This window comes from Humulus lupulus, chromosome 6, assembly GCF_963169125.1.
Source record: "Humulus lupulus chromosome 6, drHumLupu1.1, whole genome shotgun sequence".
Lineage (NCBI taxonomy): Eukaryota > Viridiplantae > Streptophyta > Magnoliopsida > Rosales > Cannabaceae > Humulus > Humulus lupulus.
In genome coordinates this window covers 167,692,269-167,698,268 of record NC_084798.1, presented here as the reverse complement: position 1 = coordinate 167,698,268, position 6,000 = coordinate 167,692,269, and positions in this window count along the sequence as shown.

Below are 6,000 nucleotides of genomic sequence, written 5' to 3'. Positions count from 1 at the left end.
TTTAATTATAGATTTGAGCTCAATAACTATTCAGTTCCAGAATTAACCATCAAGGGAACCAATATTTGATCCGTTAGGAAAGCATGGATTCCAATATTGTAATTCATGTTCCCAGCCATCCATGATATTGAATCTCCAAAACAAAAGTCATTAGCCTCATTATTCTAAGAGACCTTAACAAGTGAATCAAGAGATCCAATAAACACAAACATGCGTTCATGAATACTCAAGATTTAGACTGATCTACAAATGATCATCTATTATGAAAAGGATTAAATCTTTATGTCAAATGGCAAGTTTATAAAGATAATTAATTCTCATTGATCCTTTCATATATAATCTCTATTATATACAACACATTTACTTAGATGTCTATCTACATCAGTAATCCGAATCTAGATTACTCGCATCTCGTATGCTTAGAAAACTGTACTAGTAACCATTCATTAAAGATTTCATACTTTGATATGTTACTAACTATTTTATTCATTATATATGTTCTTAATTCTCTCGTACTAATACAAGATCAAATTCTTATGAATGAATATGAAATTTTCTTGATATTACTATATAATTAATTCAAACAATAATTATAACATTCAAATATAATAAAATTGTACTTTTATTTAAAACCAATAAAATTTCTTTACATGCTTTTAGGGCATTAATCGTAACACCTCATTCGAGGTTTCCCTGGGGCTGGTGAGGCACGAAAAGAATCCCTCCTCCGGGCTTGACACGGTCAGTCGCAGCGCTGGGGTGGAAGGCCCTGGGCTTCGCAACTGCTGGGGCCTGGCAGTTTCCTCGGACCATGGGAGCCTCTTCGGGGTCATATACCCTTCTCGGGACATCGAAGGACTCAGAAGCCCTACATGTTCTCTTCCGCTTCTGAGGAGCCTTAGCCTTGTCCTCCCTGCGGGCTAGAGGCACGGGTGGTACTCCATCTGGGTGCACATGAGGCATGCCAGCTGGCTGTTCTTACACCGCGTCAATGGGGTGCGTAGAGGGAACGCCCGCTAGAAGCACAGGTGGCACTCCAGCTGGGTGGGCAGGTATCACACCAGTTGGCTACCTAGGTCGTACTTTTCCCTGAGGATCCACTTGCAGCCCTTGAGCTGCCAAAGTGGCCTTCATGGCGTTAACCACCTACTGTAAAGCAGCAATGTTACCCTTCTGATCATCCATCTCCCGTTGTTGGGAGTCATCTGGGCTTCTAAGGGCCACCACTTTTGATGGCTCCTTCATGTGATACGACTAGGAGTACTCACTTTCGTAGTACTCGGCCTCGTCTTCACCATCGTAGTCATCGTTATCAGCCACCTCGGGATCAACTGGTGAAGGTGGTCGGCTAGGTTCTCCTCCCACTGCGGTGGTGGGGGGAACTTCTTCAAGGAGGTTTCTATTAGATAATAAATAAATGAAAGTGGTTAAGACACATGCCCTGAAAAAGCATATGCCACACGCCAATCACAGTGGCGTGTAACTGTATATTAACTCAGTCTTGGATATTATTTTATAATTTAAATTTTAAAATTTGAATTTATTATTCTTTTAAAAAACTATCTGATAGAAAAGAGTTTCTAGAGTCTTCTTATAAGTTTAACGTTTTTAGAGAGAGAAAGAGATATCGTATTATTTTCTCTATCCCTGAAAAATTATCTCAAACTTGAAAAATTCAAAGATCATGTGTAACGACCTAAAATCACTAATGAGGCTTAAGGGCCTTGATTAGAATGCCGGGAGCGCATAATTGGTATATGAATGTTTAAATGGTTAAATGCACGATTATGTGGCATGCATGATTAATATGATTATATGAATATGTTATATGCATGTTTATGAGTATTAGATATGCATGTGGGCCCTTTATAGCTTATAAGGGCATATTTGTAATTTTGGCCCATTAAGAGCATAAACGTGATTAAATGTGATAAATTGTTGAGACCACATTATTATGAGGATAGATTTGCAGTATATGGCTCGAGACGGTCCTAGTGAGCGAATTAGCGAAATAATCACTGTGGGGTTTAATGCTCGGCTTGGTGGGAGCCTAGGGGTATTTTTGGGAATTTAGAGAATAATTTGGGATTTAATAGATTTTGAATAAGTTTGTGGTAATTGATAGGACATGATAGGATTAATTGATAAATATTATGAACACTTGAGGAATTAGCAGGAACTGGGAGCAGAATGACCATTTTACCCCTTAGTACCCTTAGTGAACTAATAAGCTTAGAGAGGCAATGAGGTCTTTTGTTAAAGTAAGGGATATACTCAGAAGGTTTAGGAAAATAACTCAAAAGGTTTTGGAAGCTCTCAGTTATTCCTTTTTCTCTCCCTCGCGATTTCTCACTCTCTCTCTCTATATATATACTTGGAAGCTAAGGAAAAAGGACAGAAGAACTTAGGCTCTAAGCTGGGAATCTTGGAAGAACAATTGAAGGGAAAAGGCTGAGCTGAAGCTTGGAAATCAGGGGGATCCAGCTGGGAAACTTGGGGGTTTAAGCTCAAGGGTAGAAGGCTGGAAACTGTGAGGATTCAATCATAATTGAGGTAAGTTATTTATCACTGATTATGTTAAGAAATTCTGGTTATTTGGGTGGAATTAGACTGGGTTTCTAGGTAATAAGTTGTTGTTGAATTGGAGTGTTAGCTTTAGTATTATTGTTGTGGTTTTGTGTTTAAATTGGGTGATTAAAAGCCCTGAATTCGTAGCTGAGTTTAGTCTGGGTTGGGAGGTTAGTGTAGTTTGAAATTCTAGGAATCTGGCTGGGAAGAGTGGAGAGGAAACCCAAAAATTATGGGTGCAAGGGGGCGCACCGCGACCTAGCTCAGGGGTGTCGCGATTCGCGTGCCCAGAACGCCCTGGGTGGCTCTCTGTCTTGAGGGTGAGTCGCGACCTTAGGGGGCAAGTCGTGGACCGCCTCCCCCAGAGACTTGAGGATTTAGCCTCTGACTTGGGGGCGCGCCGCGACCCTTAGGGTCAAGTCGTGGCCTGCGTGCGATTTTTTGCCTTAGGATAATTTCAAGAATTGGTGAGGCTCGAAGGGCTCAAACCTATGCGCTCAGGACAATTTTCTACTACACGGTTTAATAGAAATTAAGGTCTCGGGGGCTAGTTTTTGTCTCCTAAGTATTTATTTGGATTAGAAGTTGATGATTACCCATTGGCCACTGTGACTAGGTTTATCACCAAGGCTCAGGACTGAGGATCGTGCTCGGGACCCTTCGGTATGCTCCGCTCAGAATTCAAGGTAAGAAGACTACACCCTTGTGTGGTTGTGAACGGGACTGAGATTCCCAATTATTGATTGCCTGTACTATGTGTTGGTAAGATTAATGTGATATACATGATGACCGGCCTAAGGGAGTTAGGGCTGACGGTAAGCGTACTGAGCGCAGCCCGGCCTAAGTGAGTCGGGGCCAGCTAGATCAACAGGGGCTCGGCCTAAGTGTGTCAACCCTAATTATTTGAGAACTTGAGATTATGTGTTATCATTGATTAATTTAATATTCGTACTCTGTTCTATGTTTAAATGAGATAAGCTTGATTGAATATTCTAATTGTTACATGTGTTTGCTATTCTTGGTTTTCTTTCTGGGCCTTGGCCCACGGGTGCTACGTGGTGCAAGTAAAGGCAAAGGAAAACTGGACCAACCATGAGTTGGAGAGCTCTAGGGGCGGAGTGTACATAGTCAGCTGCTCGACCACCACGACCGAGGAAAAGTACAGGGACAGAAACCTGAAACTTTTATTTTGCCATTAGAGTGGCTACTGGTTGTATATAACTTTCAAAAATTGTAAATTTGTCTCTTAAACCCTGTTTTTGGGATTCCATTTACCAAACATCCATTTAAATGAAAATTAACCGTTTACGATCCAAATCTTTTAACCCTAACCAGATTATTGACTTTAGGATCACATTTTTGTCCAAATGACTTGATTAGCAAGTCCTGCACTATTTCAAATACACAGTGTAACGGTCTTGGTTATCCAGGGTATTACAACTTGGTATCAAAGCCGTCTAGGTTTAAGGGTTCCTGAAGACTGGTTGGACATGTACACTCGCCGCTAAAGACAAGCTCGACTCTGGGTTTGGTAATTGTATATATGTGATCATATGCTTAAATGCCTGAATGGAATATAAATGTTTTAATTTGTGTGATTAATAGGGAGCATGAGATACTGATAGGGCCTGGCCCTTGACTATTGTATGATGATTATGAGGCGTGCTTATTAGCATTGTTGTTGTATGTGTTTGAATATTTGAATGATTGTTTGAATCTTGATTTCTTTTGGTTGGTTAAGTTTCAATGATGGACCATGGAAAGACTGTTAACTTGTCATCATTGCCTGATCGCTGAGTCGTTGATTGCAGATAAACTTGTATATTTATGCGTCCAAGGTGATCTATACGACTAGCCGACATAGGGTCTGGGGCTAGAGATGATGACTAGGGCCAGAACCCTCTGCCAGTCCCTGAGAACTGGTAGCAGATACTTGCAGATATGCAAGCCCGGTTATAGAGTCAAGAAGAGTAGATCTGCCTCTTGAGACAGCATATTCCATCAGGGAGTGCTGCATCTATTGTTAGCAGGGCAGTGCCTCCATCCACAGGGTTCAGTAGGGGCAGAGGCCCCAATGATCTGAAGAGGAAGACCCTTGACACTTTGACCACTGCTGGTCCTGATAGGAAAGGTCGGGGTGCTCAGGGTAGCCGCCAGGGAGGCGGTAAGACATGGAGGAGTTACCCTAAATGCACGAGGTACAGGAAGTACCATCTGGGTGAATGTCGGGCAAAGGCTTGCTATCTGTGCGGGGTGGTGGGACACCTCAAGAAAGACTGCCCAACAGCAAAGAAAAAGGAATCAGGGAAGGTGGACAGCTTGACTCCAGCTCGAGCGTTCACCTTGACGCAGGCGAAGGCCAAGGCTAGTCCCTCGGTAGTGACAGGTCGGCTGTATTGATTGACTCTAGTGATACACATTCATTTGTATCTAGTAAGGTGATTGATAGATTGTGTAGACCTAGTGAGTGTTATACAGCGGGGTTTGGACTATACTGCCTACAAGGGAACTGGTAGTTTCTAGGATGTGGATTAGAGCACTGCCAGTGATGGTAGATAGTAGGGAATTATCAGCATACTTGATCGAGTTGAGAATGAATGATTTTGATATGATTCTAGGGATGGATTGGATGGTCAGATATGGGGCTACCATTGATTGTAGGAAGAAGATGGTGACTTTTGAGCCTGAGGGAGAGGATCCCTTTTGTTATACCCAAAAATTGGAGAATGCATCCTAGGAGGTTAAGGAGAATGCATTCTAGGAGAGCTAAGGGGAGTGGTCCTAGGAGACCTCAAGGAGGATGTGGTCCTAGGAGACCCCAAGGAGAAAGTGGTCTTAGGAGACCCCAAGGAGGATGCGGTCCTAAGAGACCCCAAGGGTGTGTAGGAGGCAAGCCTCCCAAGGCTTCCTAAGTGTTGGCTCGAACGTGTCCAAGGTAAGTAGCTAAGGAGGAGGAGTCTCATGCAAGAGGAAGGAGACTTGGATTTTGATAAGGAGAGCCTATACAATGTTCGATCGGACATGTTTGGGAGATGCTAAAGGAGAATGCCTTGATCTTGTCCAAGGTGAGATGTTATGGAGGAGGTTGCCTCAATGTTGTCCAAGGTGAGGTGCTAAGGAGGTTGCCTCAATGTTGTCCAAGGTGAGGTGCTAAGGAGGTTGCCTCAATGTTGTCCAAGGTGAGGTGCCAAGGAGGTTGCCTCGGACCACCTTGGTCCGAGGAGAAGCCAAGGAGATTGGTTCAAGGAGGAACATGGCATGCTAGAGGAGAGTGTCATGTTAGAGGAGAGAAGTGCGTGTCCTACCACCATGCACGTTCAACCCACCAAAAACATGTCCTACCACCATGCATATCCTACCACCATGCATGTTCAACCAGCACTTGCATGGGTAGTGAGTAGGAGGTGGACCAACTAGCTAGAGGAGACTAAG